Raw genomic sequence first — 26,584 nt, forward strand, 5'->3', positions numbered from 1 at the left:
TCCTGAATATCATAGCATATTAAGATTGCCTCATTTATTTGTGTTTTCAAGCAAAACTGGAAAAGTAAGGAGAATGCTCTAAGTGGGGGGGGGGTATTCTGATGTCTGCAAAGATAAAAAAAACACAAAGATTAATTTTTTTTCTCCTAAGTTAAGGGACTGAAGTTACTTTCAGGGAACGTGGCTTCCTTTATTTTCAGATTTTAACTTTTCCTAAAGGCCTATGTCCACAGAAATGTCTCACTATCATCTGAGATTTTATTGCCTTTCTGTTTCTGCCTCATGAAAAATCAAGTAATCAACCAAGCTTCCAGAAGGCCTCAGGACAGTAAGAATCCATAGGTAGGTCACTGAGGCCCTGAATGGTTTATAAATTTCTGTATATTTCACATTTTCCCAGAGAGTCTCTAGCTTTCAGCACCTTCTCAAAGGGGCTAAAAGAACTCTAGCTCAGACCTCCTTGTATTAGTTTGCTAGGGGCTGCTATTTTGGGTTCTGGACTCAATTCCAGTTTGTGGAGGGTGGGTTCTCCACACACACAACCAAGCTGTACTCAGGACACCAGTTGTGTGTCCTACATTTAACTCAATTCTGACACTATCTACCTAGAGCCAGCATCAGATGCTCACAAGACTGTCCCCACGTCAGATGGCAGTTGCAAGCCCAGGTTGTTATCTGTGCTTCTGACCGACTGGCTATAAATCAAAGGTTCCTGTGACCCCCTCCTTGGGTTCAGTTAATTTGCTAGAGCAGCTCACAAAACTCAGAAAACCCACTCACTCACTAGATTACTGGTCTATTTCAAAGGATATTAAAGGATACAAATCAATAGCCAGATGAAGAGACACATAGGGCAAGGTCCTGGACAAAGAGCTTCTGTCCTTGTGGAGCTTGGGGTCTGGCATGGTGGCACATGGAAATATTCGGGTTTCCCAACCTGGAAACTCTCTGAATCACTTCCTTCTGGGAGCTTCGTTACACAGACATACTTGATTAAAAATCGTTGACTATTGGTGATTGAACTTAACCTCCAGCCCTTCTCCAATTCACTGAAGTCAGGAGGTAGGACTGAAAGTTCCAACCCTCTCTATTCATGGTTGCTTCCCCTGGCAACCAGCCCCCATTAGGTACTTTCCCCAAATCATCTCATTAACATAAACCCAGTTGTGGTGGAAAGGGTCTGTTATGAATAACAAGACATCAATTTCGCCTTTATGGCTCTGAAAATTTCAAAATCTGAAAATAAGACACCAGATATATTAAAAGATGCTCCCATTGTCTTTATTGCTTAGGAAATCCCAAGGGTTCAGGAGCTGTGAGGCAGGAACTGTGGATGAACAACAAATATATATGAGAAATACATTTCAGTCATCGGAAAAAATATTTCTTATAGATCACAATATCTCAGCTGCTATATAAAGTACCACAATTTGGGTCTGCTTAAGCAGTAGAAAGTTATTTTATTAAAATTCTGGAGGCTAGAATTCCAAGATCAAGATGTAGTATAGTCTGAATGTTTGTGTCTCCTCTGCCCTCCAAGACTCATATGTTGAAACCCTAAACCCAAAGGTGATGTATTAAGAAGTGGGGCCTTTGGGAAGTGTTAAGCCAGGAGGGTGGAGCCCTCATGATCGGGATTAGTGCTCTTAGAAAAGGTCCCAGAGAAATCCCTATCCTTTCCACCACATGAGGACACGAGAAGTCTGCTGCCCAGAAGAGGGCACCATGTTGCCACCCTAATCTTGGATTTCCAGCCTCCAATAGTACAAGAAATAAATTTCTGTTGTTAAAATCCACCCAGTTCATGACATTTTTTTTATATATACAGCAGCAGAAACGGACTTAGGCTTGGTTTACTCTAAAGCCTCTCTCCTTGACTTGTACATGGCCCTCTTCTCCTCCTTGTATCTTACATAAACTTCCCCCTGTTTCCCTCTGTAAATGTCTGTGTCCTAATCTCCTATTCTTATAAGGACACTAAACTAATGACCTCATTTAATCTTACTTCCTTTTTGAAGACCCTATCTCTACATACAATCACATTCTGAAATACTGGGGTTAGAAATTCAACATAGAAGTTTAGGAGAGGACACAATTCAGTTCAGAAAATTCCCCAGTTCTTTCCCTCATTGTGTAGGTGGGGACACTGAGTCTTGGAAAGGCTCAGGAGTTGACCTTGAGCATTTGGTAGAATCCAGGCCAAAACCCAGGCTCCCCACTGGCCCACACCCATCCTCAAAGCCCCGGTCTTCAAGGGGGTCAGAGTCTAATAAAGGGGGTCTTCAAGGGGGTCAAAGTCTTCCAGTGCACACTATAGAATGCCATCGTGTGTGTGATGCTGACATGGGTAAGACTTTGCTGCAAAGGGACCAGGACGACTCCTGAGAAGGCCACAGGTCCAAAGTGCTCCTGAAAGTTACAGTCACTGGGTCTTCTTGCTCTGTGGGGAGGCAGTATATACGATGAAAAAGAAAACTGGGCTGAAAAGCTGAATATCCATGTTCTGGATCAAAAACACCCCTGCCATGGCACTTTCTGGAGACAGGCTGTTGAAGGTGGGAGTGGGAAGGAGTGTGGGGAGGGACAAGCAGGCCTCAGTCACCAGCCAGGGTGGCACATTCATACTCCAGGCTTGCTGACAGGTCCCTGATCCTGCAGCCTGATTTCAGGAACTTGTTCTTGGCTTTCGCTTTTCTCAGGGTAATGAGCTTCAGCCTCACGCTTGCTAACACTAACAAATGAGGCCAATCGCAGCTCGGCTGTGCATCACCTTTCAATAGTGGGTTGACAAGGAGAACAATGCATTTGTTTGCGGCTGTAGAGTCTTCAGGGAGGATCTGTCATCATTGTGGTGAGTGTCAAAGGGGTTTCAGGCTTCCCGAGACTGTCAGAATAGAACAGAGAAGGAAGGCGAGTTGGAACCTGCTGACATTTCTCGGGTGAAACTCGCAGCCACCTTTTCCTCTTCTGAGTTTCAACAGGAATAAACTTTGTTCTAGTCAAAGAGGCTTTTAATTATAACAATTGCACACTGCCAATTAGTGGTTGGTTTGTTGTTTTTTTTTTTTTTCTCCTGAAGGGTAGCTACCCTATACAACATGTACACATTCATGGCTCCATGAGGAAGGGTAGCTGCCTTCCATATACAGAAGTATACATTAATACCTAAGTAGAGCAATTGTTCTCACCTTGATGCATCTGTTGATATTTTCTGGGCTAGAGATGGTCTTGTGCCTCTTGGAAGATTCATTCTGGCCATTTGGAAGGCAAAAAGCAGAACGGCATGCCTACTACCAAGCCTCTGGTGCAGCTGCCCTTCTATTGGCCGGATGGCCAGGTGGAAGAAACGGCAGGGGTCTCAATTATTAGGATACTTGCCCTGAAGCTCTGGACATAACCCACTGACATGAAGGATCCACAGCATTTTTCAGAGGACAGGAACTTGATGGCATCTGCAGAACTGTACAGAGCACCCGAGGCAGGGACCTCCTCAGGTGACATTCCAGCCTCCAGTAGGTTATCTATTGGCAACCCCCAGAGGGAGGCATGGGGAGCACTATTTACAGTGAAGTCCCTGCTCAGAGGGCCTCTGTCTCCCTGTGATGCTCTGAGGCAACTGTGATATTATTCGTGAGTTGGGTACATTATGTCACGGTTCCTGCTTTCAGATGCCATTTCTGCCAGCTTCCTATATGACCTACTTTTTTTGCAAGACCATTAATTTGAGTGTCTCACAATTCCTATCCAGTTGGATGTGACAGCACCTGCTTATCACTGAGGGATGCATTTTAAAAAGATGGAAATCGAGAGAAAACACAAAAGATGCTTTGAAGTCATTTAAATTAATCCCCCACTTTCTCTCCCATCTACCTTTATGAGGTCACCGTTCAAAACAAGTTGGGTTTTTTTTTTGTCCTTCTAAATTTGATGGAAAGAAACTTCAGCATCCATCGGGAAGAGATGCTGCACTATGGAAAGGAGAAGAAAAATTACTGGGATGATCTATAGGCAAGCATTTCTAAAAACTAAAGAGGAAGAAAAGTAATTTTGATGATCCAACTCCTGCATTAGGTGCAGGGTCCTCTTGGGGGGCACTTGACCTGCCTTCCACAATTCAATCTAGAGACTGTTTATCCTGCAGAGGAGCCTTAACAACCAAAGCTGTCGTGGTTCCCTTAGTCTGAGGGTGAGATTGTCCAAATTTTGTCTCTCCTGATAAAAGAGCAGCATTCAAAATCCCTCTCTTTTTCCTCCCTCCAGTTCACCAAAGACAGGGCTACCTCCGAAGCACTTTATGTTTCAACAGTCATAAAGTACAAAACTTCTCACCTCAAGCAACTGAGGCACTGGCTAAAGGTCCTTTGTCTATTCTTTATTTTCTTGAAGAAGCATTCCTTTAGGAAGTCAGGGGATGGGGTCTGCCACCAATTCATGATCATGAAGGTATTAAATAACTCAGTTTTTAAGGATTTTCTCAACACAAAATTTCCATCAATTCCCCTCTTTGACTAGTGCAATTTAACCCCCATTTTTCACTCAGTTCCAATCCCAATCCATTAAGTTGCCCAGGCGGTGTGCCCTCACAAGTCCCCTTTGTTTTTTGTGCCCCTCCTTTTTGACATGTCCTATCTTTTCCCCTGTAGTATTTAGGAACACTAAGCACATCTGTCTTCTCGGACGATCAGCTCACTGGTCACTGGCAGCTGCCAGCTCTGCCGAACATGTCTTTGACGGAAGGGCTTCGGGACTGACCCTGTGGAAATGTGGTGTCGGAGGCGCAGGGGCTGGTGTTGCTCATGCTCTTCACTGTCGACCTTCATCCGTTCTGTCCTCCAAACAACAGCAACGTCTTTCTCCACCTCAGGATCACCACGTTTGCTCTCACTAATGAAAACTGACTGGGAAAAGATTTTGTAAGCTCTCTGAGACCATAGGATGACAAGTGCCTTGGTGGTGCCATTTGAGGGCCGTCGTTGTTTTTGAGGAGAGAAATGCCCTTGCAAAAGAGTCCAGGCATAGGAATGAGATAGGAAAGCATGACGACCCGAAGATGGACGCACAGCTTGTTAGGATTTACGTCTTCTCTGGCCCCCCCCCCCCACACCTTCAACAGATGAAAGTAAAACAAGGGAGGGCTCCAGTTACAGGAAATTCCTGATCAACAGCTTGGAGAGGACTTCTGAAGGATGTCTCCATTGCCTTTTGGGACTGCTGCCTTCCTGTGTGTCTGAATGGCCACAGGCCTGGTGAGCCTCAACCCCGGCAACTTTTAAAGGAACCTGAAACTTCTTGCTCTCAGGGTTGGGTGGTTGTTTCTGGGAGGGGTGGATAAACAGATTTCCATGCTGTGACTCTAAAGTGAAGCTTTATAGGGGCACCTAGTTTTGTAGGGGCGCAGTTGGTTAAGTGTCTGATTCTTGGTTTCAGCTCAGGTCATGATCTCATGGTTCGTGAGATGGAGCCCCAAGTCAGGCTCTACCCTGACAGTGTGGAGCCTGCTTGGGAATCTATCTCTCTCCCCCTTCTCTCTGCCCCTTCCTTGCACTCTCTCTCTCTGTCTCTCTCTCTCTCTGTCTCTCTCTCTCTCTCTCTCTCAAAATAAATAAATAAACATTCAGAAAGTGAAGCTATATTCTTCTAAAGAAAACGTTTATAGTATTTTGCTAAGTGATGACTCTTTTTGTGTTTCCAAAGTAAAGGAGTTTGGCAGAGAAATCCTATACAATAGGGGTTGGAAAACTTTTCTAGAAAGGCCTAGATAGTAACTAATTTAGGCTTCCAGGCCACAGAGTCTCTGTCACAACTACTCAGCTCTGCCATTACAGCCCAAAAGCAACCATAGATTACGCGTAGATGAATGAGTGTGACTATATTCCAAAATACCCTTCACTTATGGACACTCGCAGTTGAACTTCATAAAGTTTCCATAGGTCATAATGTATTCTTCTTTAGATATTTTAAAACCATTTTCAACTGTAAAAACCATTCCTTGCTCATTGCCCTTAAAAAAATTAGGCAGCCGACCAGGTTTAGCCCATGGGCCATAGTTTGCCCAGCCCTGCTATAGAAGAAAGCCATTTGCTGTGGAAATCTGTGTCTCCAAGCACTGGGGGCTTACACTAGCCCTGGTCCTGACAGCCAAATTACGGTGTCTCTTCAAATCTGTTCAACTAAATAAATGAGGGCAGGCCCCTCTTACCATCTAGAATGCGATGTGCGTACATTGGTGTTATTTCACGTATCAGATCCCTGCACGGAAAACACTGTCATGCCATTAATAATCTTCCGAGGAACACCTTGAAACTTGACTCTCAGAGGGCACGTTGCAAATGGGCTCTAATGGCTTTTATTTCTCATTCTTGTCACCTCAGATCTAATCAGCTGTTTTGTCATTTTTAATTCCCATTTGGCGGGATTCCCCCACTTCCCTGGCCTTGTAGGTAGATGCTCAGAGGAAAACGGGGCCCTGGGCCTCTGAGGGCTTGGGGGACACAACAGGGAGATGGGTGTGTGAGTAGATGGTGACCTTCGATCCTTGGTTGAATCAGGAGGACCAGGAAGAAACCCAAATCCCGGGATGATCTCCAGTCCTGCCCTCCACCTCTCTTCTCTGGTTCACTCATGTCCTAAAAGTGCTTTCTCTGGGGGGAGATATCTCCCACTCCTCCATTAGGAATGAAGCTCAGAACTTATTGGCTGGGAAGAAGATGGCGCTCTGAACTGGAGGGCTCTCAAATGTGTGGCTCTTTCTTACACAAAGCAACTGAGCTGTGGTCCAGTTCCCCCGAAACAGAAACATACACCCCCATCTAGCCTTGAGACAACAAAGAGCCACCTTAGACCATGATTCTACCTCCCTTGGAAGGCAGCAAGGCGTTGTGAATAATGAAAAGGAATCCATTCGATAAAAATAAAATTGCAATTAAATATATAACAATTAAAATCAACCAACCAATCAATCAATCAGTAAATCGAAGAAGAGCTAAGTCGTTTCTAGTGTTTGCATGATGTTAAGCATCTTACTTATATTAACAGCTCATTTACTCCTTATTGTAACTCAAGAATGTTACTGTTTTCATTTTGTAGGTCAGAAAAGGAAGCCCAGAAAGCAAGCCGTTCCTCCCGGTCCATGGTTGGAAAATAGCAGAGCAGTTTACAAATGCAAATATATCCTGCTTCTGAGTCCGAGTCCGTAATTATAAACACCCACCCACGAGGTGGCTGTGCATCTTTGCCAAACCAAGTCACCTCTCTGAGCCTCAGTCCTCTCAGCTCTGAGTGAAGCTTAAGACCATAAAATCTCTAACCTCACTTTCAAATCAAAATTCGGATTCCATTATTTTCAGCGTTCCCCTTTCAGGAGGGGAAAAAGTAAACAAATAAATTCATATGGTAACTTCATTTAAAAAACAAGAACTAAATTTCCAGGGTGTATCTTTGAGTCAGTATTTACTCAGTACAATCTCCTATACCTTTTCTTTTTTTTTTTTGTTTTTTTTTTAGTTTATTTTGAGAGAAAGAGTGAGTGGGGGGAGGGCAGAGAGAAAGGGAATGAGAGAGAATCCCATGGAGGCTCCAATGCGGGGCTCAAACCCACGAACTGGGAGATCATGACCTTAGAGTCAGTCATTTAACCGATTGAGCCACCCCGGGTGCCCCAATACCTTCTTTATATAAACCTATGGTACAATTAGTACTCACTCTTTCCTAGACTTGGGGAGGAGACAAAATGGGGGTCTCCTCAGATCTTTGCTTGCAAGAAGCTTATAAACTGTCTCGAAGGTAGACATAAATCAGAGCATAGAGTTTTTCAATCAAAAATTCAAGATCCTGAATTATTTAAAAAAGCATTATGCTTATTACACTATATTTATTAACACAGAAAAATAGTTGATAGCAAGGTTTTACACCAAGGATTGAAGCCTTAGGCACTTTGGAGTTTAGCAGAAACTTGTTTAATTCATCGTTTCAATAAGGAGTATTTCTGTTTAATTCCGAAACCTAAGTAGCCAATTAACTAAAACTCCCATTCCTGGGGTGTTCCAATATTGAGTGTCAGAGACAGACGAAAGGATCAGGGCTGGGGTGATAAAATCCAAAGCCCTCCTCTGAATACTTGCTGAACAAAAGATTGGAGCAATTTTTTTTCCAACCAATTAAACCCAGAAATCCAGATCTGTCCCAGTGGAGGCATGGGGGACATGAGGACAGTGAGATCCCTAAATCCAACCCAGTGATGCTATCGCCAATTGGCTCACAGGGAGAAAGCATCACCAACCTCCCTGTAGGGTATAAGCTGTGGCATTAAAAAATAGTCAAGAGTATCTGGCAGAAAGGCAGCCCTCCTCCTTCCTCCTTCCCTTCTCTGTCTTACGGGCCCTAGCAAGAGTGACCTGATCCCAACTTCATTTATACGCCTCATTTTGGTCTTTCAAATATTGATTTTCAAAATATTCTTCAGGAGAAAGCCACTCGGGGACCTTTACGCTGGGGTTCACAAATGACGCATGCCCAGATGCGTTTATTGCAGGATGGAAATAATAGACTTTTCCCTCTCCTCCTTTCTCTCCACCTAAGTATCTCTTTATTCATTACTTTAATTACCTAATCGTAAATTTCTTTAGGGGGTTACTTAGAAAGAAAATTAGCATCAAAGCTTGGCAGTAAATTCTGGGGCTTTTGGAGACAGTCCAAGCTGTTTCACCTGTGATTAATTAGATGGGTTTTTTTTTTTTTTTTTTTCTTTTTCCCTTTAAGTGCCAGAAGGCTGTTGAGGTCTTTAAGCAGTTACATGACTGCTGGCAGTGCTGCAATTATGATGGATGCACGCGTCTGGAGTCTGGGGCTGCAGCCCAGCATTTATCGGGATGTGTGCGCACGCGTGCGTGCGTGCGCGCGTGCGTGTGTAGGAGAGAGACAGAGACAGGGACAGAGACGGGGACAGACTTGGAAAGCACAAGTTCGGGAAAACTCCAAGGGTTTAAAACACACAATGAGGTGCTTCTTTAATACTCTTGCAAGTGCAAGCCTAGAAGCTCCTGGCCAGGATCTCCTATCAAAATACCTTGGCGATTCCAGTAATGTTGGCTTAGCAGGCCTCTTCCTCCCCATTAGTCACTGAAGTCCTCTGTGGGTCTTTGCATAAGCTCTTTTATGGCATGCACTAAGGAATGCACATTTTCAGCAATCCTTTTGCTATATATAAAGCAGAGCAGTCACACCTGTTTTAACATTTTGCCCTGGTGAAAACCAAGACGGGGAGAATGCTGTCTCTTTGGGTAATTCGTTGGGTATAAAATGATCCCCAAACACTGGCATAAAGTCAAAGCTACATCTTGGTGTATTTGGAAAAAAGTTAATACTTCCAGTCACAATGAATATGCTATCAAGGATGCAACAGAGAAATGTGGTGACTGTTTTATTACAAGTACCAGATGAAAGAGCCATCCGACTCCGTCAAGGTAGCAGAAAGTTTAAAGCTTTTGCCAACTTTTGCTGAAGTGTCTGTGTAAACTTAGAAAACTCCTAAGCTCCCAGAATTGAGATCAATGTCATCTAACATATATCGCTCCATCTGCCTATAATGTCCACCACAGTATTTAAACAGCAAATTCATATCTGGTACTAACTTGCCCTCCAAGGGCTGACAGGCATGTTAGCCACATGGGCTGGTTACAGAGATTCCTGCATAGAGCAGGGGTCTGCCGGCTCTTTCCGTAAAGAGCCGGAGGGTAAATGCTTTAGGCTTGCGGGACATTAGGTCTCTGTTGCAACCGCTCAACCCTGTCGTCGGGTGAAAGCAGAATAATCAAGGGGCAAATGAATGGATGCCCTGTGTTCCAATAAAACGTGTTGGCTGACCCCTGGCCTACAGCTTCTCAGACTTTAATGGGCCTACAGAACACCTGGGCATCTTGTTACAATACAGATTTCAGTCCAGCCGGTCGGGAGCGGGCCCGCGATCTGCGTCCCTAACACCTGACCAAATGGCAGTGATGCCGCTGGTCTGCAGACCTCACTTTGAGCGGCAGTCCTCCAGTGTCTCCTTGAAATGCATCCAGGCTATTTCCAACAACACACGCTCTGAGAACGGAGACGGGCATTTAGTTCATTAGGAATATTGCTGTAGGAGTAGTATTAGGTTTATACCCTTCAGTCTATGCACTTCAGAGAGACTTCTGGCACGCACCTCTTGGGAGAGCCCCGGTTTTCCTCTCCTGAATGCTATCTTCCTTCTTTTTCACCTTTAAGATTGGTCATTAAGGTCTTGCATTCCTAAGCGGACAGATGGCTCCGGCTGTGGTGCAGATGTACACGCAGTTCATCACGGTCATTTATACCGTCTCTGCCGCCCAACTGCCAGCACCTTCCCAGCCTCGGCATGGAGGGCTCTAATGGCCGAGCAAAGGGCCCTCTGGCCCCCGCCTAATTGGCTGCAATGCAAGAGCTAATGTAGGTTGAGAGACCAATTAACTGGGCTTGTTTCTACCAACAGTGCATCTGAACATCAATTATGCTAAACACCACGCTATATTAAGACATTTCCCTGCCACTATCATTTGCTACGGGACACCTCCGAGCAGCGCGGAGAGGAGTTGCCTCTTACTGCCTGTCTGAAGGGTTTCTCTCCATCAGTGCAGGGGAGCACAGCTTTAGAACCAGAAAAACCACAACTCAGGGACATATCTGACACTAATTGGTTACCTTCTCTGGGCGTCAGTTTCTAGACTATGGGGATTTAGGTCCAAGAAGCCAGAGAACAGGATGGGTGAGAGATCATGGTAATCCTGTATGACCCACTGATCCCCTCAAGAAATAGAAGACATTACACACTGGGATGCTCAAAGGATACTTCCCCTAGAACTGGAAAAAAACGAATAACTGGAAGCTGTTAGGAGGAGGAAGTGATACTTTCTTCTATAGGTTTAGTTAGGTTTGCATTCCATTCCTCCTCCGTCATTTCATTGCGAGCTTCTCCCTTGGAATGACCTTCTTCACTCACTTTCACATCGACACTTTGGTCTTGAAGCAGCCCAGTTCATTTCAATTCATCCTGATTGTGCAGCTCCTGTATACTGAAAATGCTGAGGCCCGCCCAAATTTATGACCCAGCGGAGTTTACAGTTCAGTTGGGAATATTGGGCTAATGCCGATAAGTACTCATTTACTCATTCACCTGTGAACAAATATTTGTTAATCACCCATTATACTTCAGGCACTCTGCTAGGCTACAAGTACTGTTCCTCCTCCATCTAGGTTTATTGCAACATGGAAAGGCAGGTGATCAAATGAGCAACAGTGACGTGGTGTGAGATGTGCTATTATGTCTGCCAGAGTACAGATGCTCTGGAGGCACAAACTGCACCAAAAACAAACAAAAACTCTGGAATGTAATTATACCTCTGTATTAAAGCATTAAAGTGTAATGTATGCTTAAAATCCCCCATTCCCCACAGTGCTTATTCCCAACAAGAGAAAACAGAATATTAGGTACAAGCTCCCTCAAGTTCCAGCAATCGGAAAGCTATGTTTGCATTTATTCTTGAACCCATCCTTCTGGTCTTGCAGGAAGAGATGTTATTTCTCTCATTAAGGTCCTTCCCTCCACCTGTGCTCTTGCCCGACCCTCCTGTCTCAGCTGGGACCTTCCTGCATCTGGGACTCCCTTCCTCCTTCCCAGATCGGTGACTTCATCTCAATTGGTCCCTTCTGTATAGTGTAAAATTATGATCAAGTCTGTTGTCTATCTTAAAAATAAAATCCTCCCTTGATCCTGCATCTCCTTGCCCTTTCTTACCTCCCAAGCTCAGAATGCTTGCTTCTTCGCTTGTTTTCTATTATTTCCATCCTCTTCTCCCTTGTTCTTCAAACACCTGTGGTCTGGCTTCCTCTGCCCCTGCATGCCCAGACGCTGTTGTGGCAAAAGGCTCTAACAATCTTCCCAGCTACACCTGATGCATTCTTCATTTGATGTCATATTTCTTTATCTTGATCCCAAATTTCACATTAATGACCATCCAGTTCTCTCTTCCTTCTTTGCTTCTGTCTTCTCTCCACTACTCCACTGACCAATATCACTCCTGTCCTCTGTTGACTCTTACTTCACTGTGTGTACCTTAAATGTTGTGTTTTCCATTTGTGTTTATTCCTTGGGCCTCTTCTCACTTGATACTGTCCCTAAATGGCCCCTGATCACCCCTGTCACCTGACACCATCTGCTGACTGTCAAAATGCATTCTGGTCAACTCTGCTCCTCTGAGCTTCGGCCCCCTCTACCTGCCTCCCAGGCATCTCTGCTGGTTCTAAACATAAGTCATTGGTTTTCCACCAAAGTCTGTCTTAGTGAATGGTGAGATCGTGTGCAACCTGGATGTTGTCGTCTACTCTTCTTTTTCTCATCCCGACACCCAATCGATTGATAAGTCCTGCCGACTCCGTTTCTCTACGATTTATTCATTATATCTGTCCTCGCTTCTCCTATTCACTGCTCCTGCCTTAGTTCAGGTCTCATCATCTTTTATATGGACAAAGGCAATTAGATTACCATCGGATTCTTTTGCCTCTGATGTTATCTCTGATTTTATACCCTTTCAGTCTACCCAACACACTGTGGTCAGGGTTACCTTTCTAAGATACAAATATGATTGAAAATAAAAACACACACAAAACCTTCTGTGGCTGGCCACTGCCGGAAGCAGTTGTCAAACTATACAGGAGAGGTTCGGCTGAGACATTTGAGCAAGGCTCTATGATAGGGGATAGAGGGGTAATTAAGGACTTTGAAATCCAGGCTCCCACGTTCTGCTCCTTGCACCTCATCCAGCATTGTGCTGGCAAGTGTTTAACAACCAGCCCTCAAACGGTAAAAACAAAAACCCCTATTTGCAGAGTTTGATGATTTCCGTGGTGCAAGTACTCCCACTATGGCCGGTTTCAAGCTATGAACATCCCTGGAGCTGGGAAGAAATGTTCACCACTACATTTCACAAGACCACAGCTCTTGTTTCCTTCCCACACTCTATGGTGGGGACCAAGTGAAAATGCTTCCCTGCCCATGTCTGGCCCATTGTGGGGGAGGCCTCTGACAAGCCTCACCTGGAATCAGCTGAGCCCCAGATGGGCCCGGGCCTTGCTACAGACTGTGTTGGACCTCAGAGAGGAGCAATGGCATGCAGCAACCAAATGCAAACTGACGAGATGCCCAGACTCCGTAAACAGAAGGTGAGGTGGAGCTGATGCCCACAGCAATGCCATGCAGCTGCTCATGGGAATGCCCACTTCTCAACATGGAGGACGGGGGGACTGGATAAAGGGATGCCCTTGCTCATGAACTGGCTCACCACATGCTGACGCCCTGCAGCTGGCCTGCCTGAAAGCCACCCTCCCAGATGGCACTGCCTCTGTTCCCCAAAGCAGCACACATGGAACTTTTTTGTAACTGTGACCGAATGGATTACTCCTTTCTGCGCAAGAATGTATGTCGTTGTCAACATCAAAAACTTCCCTGCTCTGCTCTGGCAGCACCTGCCTTTTAGATTGGGTGCCTTCTGAACAACTCACAAAAAGCATTTAAACTTGTCTGACTTCAAAAGTAAGGTAAGACAAGCCACGCTGAACAGTATCGCACACACCTAATATGATTATTTCTCCTCTTCCTGGCGATAATAGAATTATGCAAAAGCCGCCCTGACCCAGTAACGGTTTGCTCTTCAGAATCAAATCTCTGCTTTCCCCAAACTCACGACTCCTCCCCTTGACCCCCATCCTTGCTTGCTTTCTACTCCTTTGGCATTGCAGCACGTGTCTGTGCAGCACACGTCTGTGCACTATCTTGCAAATCCAAGAGTGTCTCCCTGGCAAAGTACAGCAAACTAATGAAAGACGTGGCCAGATTTATCTAGTAGGTAAATGATGAAGAAAAACCATCCACCTCCGTCTATTAATTCATTCTGAAATGTTAATTTTCTCCGGTGTGACTTACTCCGCTCAGCCACGTTTCATTTAACGAGTGAGCCTTTTTACAACTTTCTCAGGATTCCTCCAGTTCTTACTGTCCTCACGTTGTCTGAATCCTGGGAAGGGGCATGTTTTGCCACTGGGCGCGAGTAACAGTTGATTGATAGACAACAAAATAGAGCCCTTAGAGGGAAGATCCAGAACAAAGCAGCCTCCAAACACCAACCAGCTCCAGGCACGGGGCCTGCACTTTACCTATGGACACCGTCCCAGAGAGAATATGCCTATACCTCACAAGCACCTTGTCAGGGAGTCATTATTAGCAACCTCTCTTGGGTCAAAAAATGTTCTGAGAAGTTAGGCCACTTCTCCAAATTCATGCCAGACAAATCAGCAGAGCCAGACCTGGAGACTGGCCTCTCTACCTTTTCTTCAGATTCTTTTCTTCATCCTGCATTTCACACATAACTGGTGCTCAGACTTTCTTTCACCCCAGGAGGAAGACAACGTTTGCCTAATGAGGGTTTATGAGGTTGTTTTGTTTGGTGGGTTATTAAGAGGCAAGAATAAGATGAGAATGCAGTGAGAAGGGCATCTGGGAAATGCTGGAGTGACTTAAGAAAGTGGTAGGTTCTCTTAACTGTGGAGCTTTTAGTAATCTACTCTAAATGCATGGATTACAAAAGGACACACTTCTTGAAGACATTTATTATTTATTTATTTATTTATTTATTTATTTATTTATAATGTTTATTTTTGAGAGAGAGAGAGAGAGAGAGAGAGACAGAGAGACAGAGAGACAGAGCATGAGCGGGGGAGGGGCAGAGAGAGAGGGGGACACAGAAACTGACACAGGTTCCAGGTGTGAGCTGTCAGCGCAGAGCCCGACGTGGGGCACCAACTCACCAGCCGTGTGATCATGGCCTGAGCTGAAGTGGGACGTTTAACTGACTGAGCCACCCAGGTGCCCCCAGAAGAACATTTTTAAAAAAACAATTCTTTCCAGACTTCCTGGGGTATGAACTTCAAGCAGCGAGTTACGAAGACTTCCTCTGAGCCTCAGGTTAGAAGCCCATGTGTACAGATACCCAGACCCAGAACATCTTTGGCAGCAACAAAACAATGAGTTTCTATTCTTCTGAACTGCTTTTGCTCATGCCTTTAGTGGTATCAAACTTCAGGACATATGTTCCGACAACAAATTATAAATTCATTTGTGAATGAAGTGAGATTTTTGTAAAGCTAGGGAAAGCTATTCCTTTGGTATGAAATCTCATGTTTATTATTAGTTTCTCCATCTAATATCCATTCAGCACCTAATGTGTATGAACCGCTAGTCTAAGTGTTGAAAACAAAGCAGTGAATGGGGCAATGAGTCTTTTAAAAAGATCTCACTTAAAACAAATTTACTTAAAATAAGATCTCTTAGGAGGCCAGGAAACATTGTGAAGTGAGGACCTAGGTGGTGGCAACAGGGGGGCAATGAGTAGATGAAACCAAGACATGTTTTAGAGGTAGAAGTGACAGAACTTGCTGATGGATTGAATATAGATTGGAGGAAAGGAGAGGTGAGGATAAGGCCTTCCTCATTTGGCCTGAGCAACTGGGTACATGTGGGTGGAGTGAACTGAGTTGCAGTCCCATGCAAGAAGAAAGGACTGGGGCCAAGGGAATGGTAGAATCAGTAGTTTTCTCTTGGCCATATTAAAGTTCACATACTATCAGACATCCTGGTGTTGAAATTAATAGATGCATGGGACTCAAGACATACAGACGGGTTGAAGATACAAATTTTAAAGTTATCAAGATCTTTAAAGTTAGAGACTTGAATGAGGTTACTAAGGAAGGTAATAAACATAGGGAAGATGAAGCAGCTTAGGTTTGAGTGCTGGAACTTTCCTACACGAAGGAGTAGATAATGGGACCTATTCAATATGCCTGGAAGGAGTGACCAGTGGAAAAGGCAGAAAGCCCAGGGAATGAGGTGTCATAAAAGTGAAGAAGGGGTTTTCAGAAGACAATGATAATCTATGTAAAATGATGCTGAGAGATCTTATGAAATGAAACAGGAAGTTAGCCCCTCTACCAAATAACATGTGGGTCACTTGGAACCTTGAGAAGAATCGTTTCTAGGGTGTCATCTGGCAGGAAGGCCAACTGGGATGAGTTGAAGAAATGACTGGGAGTAAGGAAATAAGTCAAACAACTACCAATTACCTTGACGGAAAAAAATTATGAGGACTCTCAAAAAAATCTCAGCCACATGATGAAATAAATATCCCATATGTCATCTGGAAAGTGATAGAGACTTCTAGAGAAGCCTCTCAAAAAAAAAAAAAAAAAAAACAAACAAACAAACAAAAAACTGGTCTAGTGTTTAACAGACTGGAAAGTTTTGTTCTAAATGAATGGCAAGTACCTTAGATTTCTTAGAACCAGAGCTGATATGTCGCTAGTATGTACTTGTCTGGCGATACTGTTTGGTACAATACTTCCATGGTGGTTGGTAAACAGTCATTACCTTAAGTAACCCCGTTCCCCTTCCACCATACCAAGTGACCCAGCCTTCTAGACCTATTCAAAATATAATAATGATGTAACCACTGGCAATGTCTGTGATCAAGGGCCCTGCTCCCTCTATGTAGACAACATCCTATATGATTTTTGGTGTCTGTAATCTACATTTTTTAGATAACATTACTGCTTAGATCCATGATTTCAAATGCCAGTAGCAATACTAAGTATTGATAACTTTGTAGAGAAAAGTCTGTTTCAGTGTATGTTACTTTCTGAATGTCTCTCAGTGGAGACTTTTACATCAAATCTCTAACTACACAGGCCCCGTTAGGAGTCAGAGTTTCTTCTTCTGCCCCGTATCAAGCCTCTGGTCCCTTTAGGAAACTCCAGGGCTTATTGGGCATGTGTTTTCTAGCTTTACAATTGAAGTGAAACTTATGGCAAGGCCAAGAAGCCAGGACAACAAAAAGTCAAAATAATAGAACAGTTCTTGCTGTGGTGGAAGACAGCCAGATATAGGGTGCCATGAACTTAGCCTCTTCCTAGCTGCAAAGGCACTAGTTTGCTCCTCCAATATCAATTCCACTCAAGTCATGGTGGAGAGACCAATAACATGGAACACACAGCAATGTGAGAATTATATATGTACAGAGCTATAGATGCAAATAAACAACTTTATGGCATAAGCTGTATGTGCTCCCTTTACATAGTCAGTATTCAGTCTGACTTGCGAAGTCACTAAGCCACTATCTGTGCTACAAAAGCCTTCTATAAGAAGGTCCATGTAGATGCCAAGAGTGTTTTTTTCTTTCCTAGTCTCTCAAACTGTCACTCCTCATAATGCCAGATAGTTTTGAAATTCACAGATAACTGAATTCACTGGCCTCCACCTACACCATCCCTGTGTCATACTTTCACCTGACCCCTCCATAGCACTGCTTTTGGCCAGAGTCTATCAGAGCTACTCATGAAAACAGCTCATTTGCTTTTTAGCCAAAATAAACTAGAACTCTTGCTTCTGTCATTACAGTTGATAGGTGTTCCTGAAGGGCCCTTTCACTGCAAAAACCAATATACCTTGCATAGGAACTATGCATTGAGGCATTGCTGGCTGCATAAGAGATAGAGGAGTTCTCCACAGACCACACCTTAAAACAGAGACACAAACATACAAATGAAAATCTATATGTTACATTCAGGAATGCAGCAGGTTGTTGAGACCAAATACTGGACATCCTGCATGGATGCAATTGACCTAAATATGACTGTTACAAAGGTGCTATCAGGAGGTAGAAAGCTGATCTTGGAATTATGCACTAATTGTGGTGTGTGTGTGTGTGTGTGTGTACGTGTGTGTGTGTTGGGAGAGAAGAGCGGTTGGTAGGATTGAAGTGATTCCAGTCAGTGGTGCTTTCTAAATACTGGAAACGTTAGAAACAAATTCTTTCTCAAATAAAGTTTCACAATTAGATCCAAATGATTCCACAGACTAAGATCAATAATAAGCTTGAATGAAATATCAGCAAGACCAGAGAATTCAGGTGATGATGAAAGTCAGCAGAAACAAAAAACAAAAATTAGATTTCTAAGGACTAAAACATTGACAAAACATTGTCAGGCATTGTATGTATAAAATGCTAACCTAAAATTAAAGGATACAACCACAAATATGCACATTAAAAAGGATACTATGAAAATTAAATGCACAGAATTGAAAAAGAATACAACTATAATGTGTAGAAATCAAACATTAATAGCTGGATTTTTAAAAGTCTGAGTAGAAGAATTAAATAGAGGTTATTAATAGGTGAAGAGACAATTAGTAAAGTGAAAAATACAGTCAAAGAACTACTCAGGGTACTGCATAGAATGAACAAAATGAAAGACACATTATAATATATAGAAGTCATGTCTTAGTGTAAGGGCCAGAAATAGATAATAACAGGGAAGAAGGGTAATATCTAAAGAAACAATGGCTATAAATTTCCTATTATAAACAAAAATCTCACTAGAACAATGCATTCTAGGCAAAATAAATAAAAAGCAATTCATATCTGGGGCTATAATAGGATAAACAAAGACAAATAAAAGGTCTTAAGAAAGACATCAAGAGCAGATATTTGGAATTACATCACACTCCTTAATAATAACAGTGTAAGCCAGAAGACAGTGGAATAACAACTTCAAAGTATTTAGAGAAAATAACTTTCAACAAAGAATTTTATACCTAAGAAAGTTTTTTCCATAATGAAGATGAGATATAGATATTTAAAGAGACATAAAAACTTTGAGAGCTTATCACCATACACTTGCTAAAAGAATTTCTTAAGGTATACATCTAGAACAAGAAAAATGATTATGGAAGAACATTTTGAAATGTAAGATGATGTGGTACGGATAACCTAGATAAAATAGATAAATTCCTAGAAACATACAACTAAGACTAAGTCAAAGAAATAGAAAATGTGAACAGACCTAAAACTGGTGGGGAGATTTAATTAGTAGTCAAAAAAATTCCAACAAAGAAAAGTGCAGGGCCAGATGGCTTCACTGATAAATTCTACCAGCAACAATGAAGAAACAAAAAACGAACAACAACAACTACAAAAACTGCCCAGAAAACCCTAAAAACCAAAATGACAAAAACAAAACAAAACAAACAAAACAACTCCAAAACAATAACAACAACAACAACAAAAACAAACAAAAAAAATGAAAGGCAAAAGAAAGAAAAAAGAATTAGTGTCAATACTTCTCAATCTCTTCCAAAGAACTGAAGAGGACAGAACACTTCCAAACTTGTTTTTTGGGGCCAGTATTACCTTGATACCAAAGGCAGACTTAAAGACACTGCAAGAAAAGAAAACTTTAGACCAACATCTCCAGTGAACATGGATGAAAAAATCCTCAATGAAATACTAGCGAACAAAATTCAGCAGCACATTAAAAGCATCATACAGCATGACTAAGTGGATTTATCTTGGGCTGCAAGGATGGTTTAGCATACACAAATCGATTAATGTGATATACCACATTAACAGAATAAAAGATTAAAACCACATGATCCTTTCATTAGATGCAGAAAAAGCATTTGACAAAATTCAACATCCTTTCATGATAAAAACTGTCAAAACGAACAAGGAATAGAAGAAAATTACCTAACTGTAATGAAAGCTATATATGCAAGGTCCATAGCATACATCATACTCTATGGTGAAAAACTGAGAGTTTTCAGGAAAGCTCAGGAAAAGGCAAAGATGCTCATTCTCACTTTCTATTCAACATAGTACTGGAAGTGCTAGCCAGAACAACTAGACAGGTAAAAGAAAGAAAAGACATCCAAATTAGAAATAAAGTTACCTTTGTTTGCAGATGAAATGATCTGACATGTAGAAAAGCCTGTTGGAACTAATAATAAAATCAGTAAAGTTGTGGGATACAAAATCAACATGTGAAAGTCAGTTGCATTTCTATACACTAACAATGAACAGCCTGAACAGGAAGTTAAGAAAACAAACTAATTAATGATAGCATCAGAAACAGTAAAATACCTTGGAATAAGTCTAACCTAAGAGATGAAAGATCTGTAGGCTGAAGGCTACAAAACAGTGTGAAAGGTTGAAATCTTTTCTTGAGATCAGGAAAAGACAAGAGAGCCTATTCTCACCACTCCTATTCAACATAGTACTGGAAGTCCTAGCTATATCAAATGGGCAAACCAAAGAAATAAAAGGCATCCAAATAAGAAAAAGAAGAAATAAAACTGACCCTGTATGTAGACAACATGACCTGATATATAAAAATCCCTAAAGACTCTGCTAAAAAACTATTAGAGCTAATAAATGCAGTAAAATCGCAGGTTATAAAATCAACATGGAAAAAATCAGCTGCATTTCTTTACACCAACCATTTAACATCTGAAAGAGAAATGAAGAAAACAATCCCACTTACAATAGCCTCAAAAAATGGACTGAAAACTATAAGACATTGATGAAAGAAATTGCAGAAGACATGAATAAATGAGAAGATATTCCATATTCATGAACAGAAATAATTAATACTGTTAAAATTTCCATGCCATCTAAAGGTCCTTATCAGAATTCCAGTGGCATTTTTTACAGAAGTAGAAGAAACAATCCTAACATTTGTATGGAACCATAAAAGGATGTAGATTAGTGCAGCCACTATGGAAAACAGTTTGGAGGTTCCCCAAAATAGATAAATTCTATTTAAACATAGAATACCATATGAGTCAGCAATCCCAATTCTGGATATATAGCCAAAGGAAATGAAATCACTACCTTATTAGTGATTAGGGATTAGTGGAGAGATATTTGCACTTCCCCTTGTTTGTTGCATCATTTTATGAGAGCCAAGACATGGAAACAACCTAAATGCCCATCGACAGATGAGTGGATAAGTAAAATGTGGTACACATATACAATGGAATCTTATTTGGTCATAAGAAAGAAGGAAATCCTGCCATTTGTAACAACATATATGAGGGCATTATGCTAAGTGAAAAAAATTCAGCAAAGACAAATACTGGACGACCTCATATTATGCAGAAACTTAAAAAAATCATAAAAACAAGGAGTGAATTGGTGGCTGCCAGGGGCTGTGGGATGGGGGAAACGGGTGATTGTGGTCACAGGGTACAAACTTCCAGAATAAGTAAGTTCTGGGGATCTAATGTACACTATGGTGACTCTAGTTAAACATAGCGTAACATACAGGTGAAAGTTGCTGAGAGAGCATGAGAGAGTAAGTCTTAAATATTCCCACGCACAAAAAAGAAGGTAACTCTGTAAGGTGATGCATGTGTTAATTAACCTTATTATGGTAATCATGTTGCAATACATACGTACATCAATATATATATATACGTATATATATATATATATATATATACGTATATATATGCACACATATACTTTAAACTCATACAATTTTATATATCAAATATATCTCAATAAAGTTGGGAAAGAAGTTATTCTTAAAATCTCTAAATATCTCCATTTATATGGAAGCTTATTTCACTATTTTTTTAGTTAAACTTTAATTCTGGACATGAAGAGGCTATTTACTAGGGTGACTATATTCTGGGAAAAAGGAAATACTCAGGCCTACCAAAAATGCCATTGTGGCCCATAGTGGAGGCTTACTATGATCAGGTAATGGATTCTTAACTTGAGCCCAACTCTCAACAGGCCTAGTTAGTAACTTGATTCAACCTGTGCTTTTCTCTCCCCACAGTTCCTTTATACATGGTTGGAACAGACAAACTGAGAATAGGCAAGATCCACACATTGGCACTCTAGACCCATGGAGGTGAGTGTCATTAAGGCAGAAAGCACTAAGTGGAAACCTCTGGAAATTCCCCTCATTACCAAGATAGTAAACTAAGAATAATACCTCATCCCTTAGTGAACTGTAGAAACTAATCCCACAATAAAAGACTGGAACAAGGTAGGGGTGGTGATATATGTTATATTCCCACTTAACCCAATGGGGGACTTTGTAGCCAATTTCATCAGTACCTCCTAACTCTCTACTAACTGATTTTCCAGGTCACTAATTTTACCTTCTTTTTTACCCAAACATCTGTTAAACCCATCTTTTACATAAAATTTTACTTCGTATACTTCTTAAATAATTTTTGACAGATCATCATTTTCTGGTAACTTTCTCCATCTTGTCACCCAATTTTTCTTGTGTGTTTGTGTGTGTAAACATTTTTATAGAAATTCAAATATTCTTTGTTTTCCAATAATATTCATTGACATAAAAATATCATAATATAATAATAGTAAATGGTAGAAGTTAATATAAAAGATTATAGATACAGTTTAATACCAATTTTGACATTATTTGGGGATTGTTTCTTATCAGCACATATACATGGCTGGCTTTTCTTTCCTTGTCTTTTTCATTTCTCTGAATGACTTCAGACTCTTTTATTAAGCAGAAGAGTTTTTAGAAGTCTTACATGAAAAAATGAGCAAAGGCCAAGAGGTGAATGCAGGCAGCGCCTCTTTCCCCTCCACATATATTTTCACCACTGTGATAAACAATCAACCACAAGGCATTTCACATCAGAATCTTGCCTCATAAAGATGTTTACAACAAAAATGAGAATGCTTGAAGAACAGAAGAGTACTTGTTCTCCAAGAAACCATGTCCCTGGGCACTTCACAAATATGCTTACCAGAGACAGGTACAAGGGACTAAAACATCTAATGTGACCCCTGGAGAGTCACTTTTGCTTTAATATATTTCTGAGGGTGGGGATGATGAGTGCAAACAATGTACATAAAGCTAAAAACCAAAGGTTACTTGAAAAGCTTTGCCATGTTCTACCAGCAACTGTTATTTCCTTGAAGATGGGCATGTGGTTTGGATTCACCTGCATCGGATTCTGTTCCAGGGTCTTGAGATGGCCTGCTTCATGTCCTTCCAGGCCAGTGTCCCCTCACTCTACCAGCAGCATGCTGACCTGGTCATCTGTGAAATCTGGGTGTTGCTAACCAGTTGAGACATCCAGATGAAGCAGAGAAGGGTCAGTGAGCTTAATAACTTCTGCAGTGGCTATGATGGTGTCACCGTACTCACCTGTATCTTTACCAAATCCAGAAGCCACGTTCCCAAACAGGAAGTGGAACTGCCCAGCCTCCCTGACCACCCTCTTGGCACCCTCCAAGATGCCCCGGCATGATGGCCCACGGGGATCCCACTTGTCATCCTCCTCTTTTTACATAGCTTTTAATTTTTGGAAAAATCATTGAGATATTCTTCCATAGTGAGACAGATGATATTCACAGTGTTTGAACCTAACAGACACTTCTTTACCATCAGTTCACTGAGATGTTGTTCTAAATCCAGGAAGACCTCCCGAAGCAGGCTCCTGCAGCCCTCCTTTGCAATGGTGTCTGAATTCCACCCATGTTTGGTTGGCTCAGAGATCTGCCCTCTTGCACTTCATTCTTTGAAATACTTCCTTTTAAAACCAACTATAAATTCTTTAAAGCTCTGACAGTAGTCGTTCATGGCTCTCATAAACTGAACATAGTGTAGGCACTGCTGGCTTCTCAGCCGTTCTCGATACAACTGAACTTCATCTTTGGATTTACTTAAAAATGAATCCATTTGCTAAAGGCACAGACTAGTTTGTGTAACAAACTTTTATTTTCAAGTCTTCACTTATCTGAGTGGCAACTTCAAGAATCTGTTCAAACATCTGGAAGCACCTGGTGGTACCCACTTTGGTCAGCTTCAGGATCAGTCCCTTTTATGTAGTCTTCTTGTCTGTTTCTAGTGCTTTTTGCAGCCAGGTAATAATGTCTGAAGTGAGAGTTGACATGTACCTGTGGAGCAGCTCAGAGACCACGTTTGGAGAAAGTAAAGGTTCCAGGGCATTGACATCTACTTCGGGGCCAGCTCCATATTCTCCATCACCTCTGTGCTTGTGTAGGTATTTGAGACCCATGTCAACAAGGCTCTTGCTCTCATTTGCTTCTAGGTCTTCTGACTTGAGCTCCTGCATCCATGTTCTCAGGGTCTGGTTGTACATGTTCAGATGGCTTCCGAAAATCTCACACTGGGGAGGGAAACACTCAACCATTAGGTTTGTGGCAATGATGGGTCATCCAGGACATACTTATGATTTCCAGATGGCAGATGAACCACGTCTTTTTGGACTCCCTCGGGTCTTCCTGTGTGTCCTCAATTCTAGCAGTCAAGTTTCCATCCAAGTTTCCAATTTCTCCTTGCAATTCTTGGGCCTCTAGGGAGATATAAAGCTAGTTTGCCTTTTTTGGTCAGATACACATTGGTCAATTTTTCTTCCTTTTGATAATCCTGACGACTGAGACCAGCAAGTGGGGTCACAGGAGATGATGACCAGCAAATTCTGCGGCACCATCAACATCTGCCTGACCAGCTCATCTGAGAGCCCCTGCATACTCCCAAAGTAGCCATGGGTGAAGGTCATGTTGTGCATGTTCCCGCTGTTCATGTGGGACTGCTTGAATGTCAACCCTTCTTGAGAGTGAACACTCCAGGTCGATCAGCTTCTGGGAGGCTTGAAGAAAAGCCCCTTGTTCAATGAGATCATGGGTCTCCCTCACAATCTGGGGGCCTGAGATGTTCTTGAGAGTCTCTGAATACTTCATGTCCTTGAGTGGCACTGAGGCTCTGTCTCCAGTCTTTGCTGACATTGGCAAGGACTTCTGGATGTGTTTGACATTGTTCCATGTCTTGTGGAGCTGGTTCAGGCCTGTACAGCACCCCATCCAACCACAAATAGATAGTGTCCTTCCATCTGGCCTCTGTGGAGGCCTTTTTCTGGGCCTCTTTTCTGCTATCGTGCTCCACTTTGTCCAGCTGGTTCTGGGCACTGAAGCATCCCAGCATCCCTTTGGACTGCTTCAATAGCTTCCTGATCTGTCTCATTGGTGGTTATAAACCAAGTGAAATCCCTGTACCTGTCACACTAGAGTTACCCATCCTCACTGCCCCCAGCGAGGAAGAAGCATCACCCATTTTCTTGGACCCCGTGTAAGTGTCACCCAATTTCTTGGACATATTAATCACAGTTACTTTAAAGTATGTCTTCTCTATTCTATCTAGATCATCTGTATTTTGTCTCCATTACCTGTTTCTTTTCTTTGGGTTTTTGGTCATTTGAATCTCTGTATTGTCATTCATGGTAATAATTTAGATTATTATTTATTTCTTGAAGGTAGAAAAGGAATAAAAGAGATTATCAGTGTTGCCATATCTCAGCCACTAGAAGGAAGCAAGGCTCGGGAGCCTATCTGGAGGCTAATTTGGGTTGCTAGAAAAAAAGCATAAATTAAGGCAGAGATAAGACTGACTCTAATCATTTTTATAGAGTGCTAGATACTGTGTAGAAACTCTGAATAATACTAACTTCCAGCAGAGAGGGTTTATTTATTTTTTACTTACAGGTAGTTACAATAGGGATTGATCACCTTGATGTAATCAGGGAAGGAGAGGCACTGAAGCTGACTTCAGGCTTTATGAGAACTATTCTATTTCTAGTTTGAAGTAATCCTAAAGTAGGACCTTTCAAGAACGTCAGCTGAAAGCAAAGGTTGTTTTTCTAGCCCATCCTCTTGCCAGGCCTTGAATGCCAATTTTCCCCTCCCCAGCAGAATTCTCAATTTCTCTGAAAAAATAATCTGGAAATTTTTTTTTTCAGTAGATCAGTATACTGATCAGTATATGCTCTCCAATTTTCTTTAATTATCTGGATTGCTTAGTGATTCCCGCCGAGTAAAAAAAGAAGGAGGTCCATAATCAAGCTTTGAGTAATGCTAATACCTAATTGTGTTGTATAAAAGGCAAGCTGGAGGTACCGTGAGAATGCATATTCAAAAAAGCAAAAGGAAAATTAGAAGATTGTCTTATCACGAAAGTCAAGGGAAGACAGTTTCAGGACGGAGGGAGAAAAGTGTGATTAACTGTTCTAATTCTCTATATTGAGTGACTTACGTGTAATTAGTGATCTTGAAAGAGTATTTTTAGTAAATAATGGAGATGACAGCTAGGTTGGGGTGGCTTAAGTAGGGAAACAGAGATGTGGAAATAAAGTAGCGAATGTAGACAGCTAGTTAAAAAAGACTGCCTGTGACAAGAGGACAAGAAAAAGGATGTATCAGGGGAAAGATGGGGCTGAATAATAAATTGAAGATAAGAATGGCCTTTCTTTACTGCCTTCTTCTCAGTACCATTAGCCAGCCTTTCCCTGCTTTCCTGAAAGATGAAATGCTGCTAAGATATTTTCTTGAAGGCAAGAAAGAGTGAAAGATGGACAGCATTTCCATACCTCGGAAAGAAAGAAACAAGGCTCGCTGGGCTATCTGGAGGCTGATTTAGGTTGCTACAGAAAAGAGTAAATTAAGGCAGAGAACAGGCTGACTTCAACCATTCACCTGACCTGAGGAGTCACTGCTTTGAAGTTACCCTCTCTCCTGCCTTTACAAGAAACAGTCAGGAGACAGCCACACAAAAGCTGCTTTTTTTCCTTTTCAAAAACAAGAGGAGGGCTGGGACATTTCCCCCTAGCTGCAGGGATCTGTTAATTGGC

General features: G+C 42.0%; 1 pseudogene; it reads right to left on the reverse strand.

The window, feature by feature from the left end:
- Positions 1–25,179, reverse strand: part of LOC122468708 — a 58,028-nt pseudogene extending 32,849 nt beyond the window's left edge.
- Between the last annotated feature and the right edge of the window lie 1,405 nt (positions 25,180–26,584).

Source organism: Prionailurus bengalensis, chromosome B1 (assembly GCF_016509475.1).
Source record: "Prionailurus bengalensis isolate Pbe53 chromosome B1, Fcat_Pben_1.1_paternal_pri, whole genome shotgun sequence".
NCBI classification, from domain to species: Eukaryota; Metazoa; Chordata; class Mammalia; order Carnivora; family Felidae; genus Prionailurus; species Prionailurus bengalensis.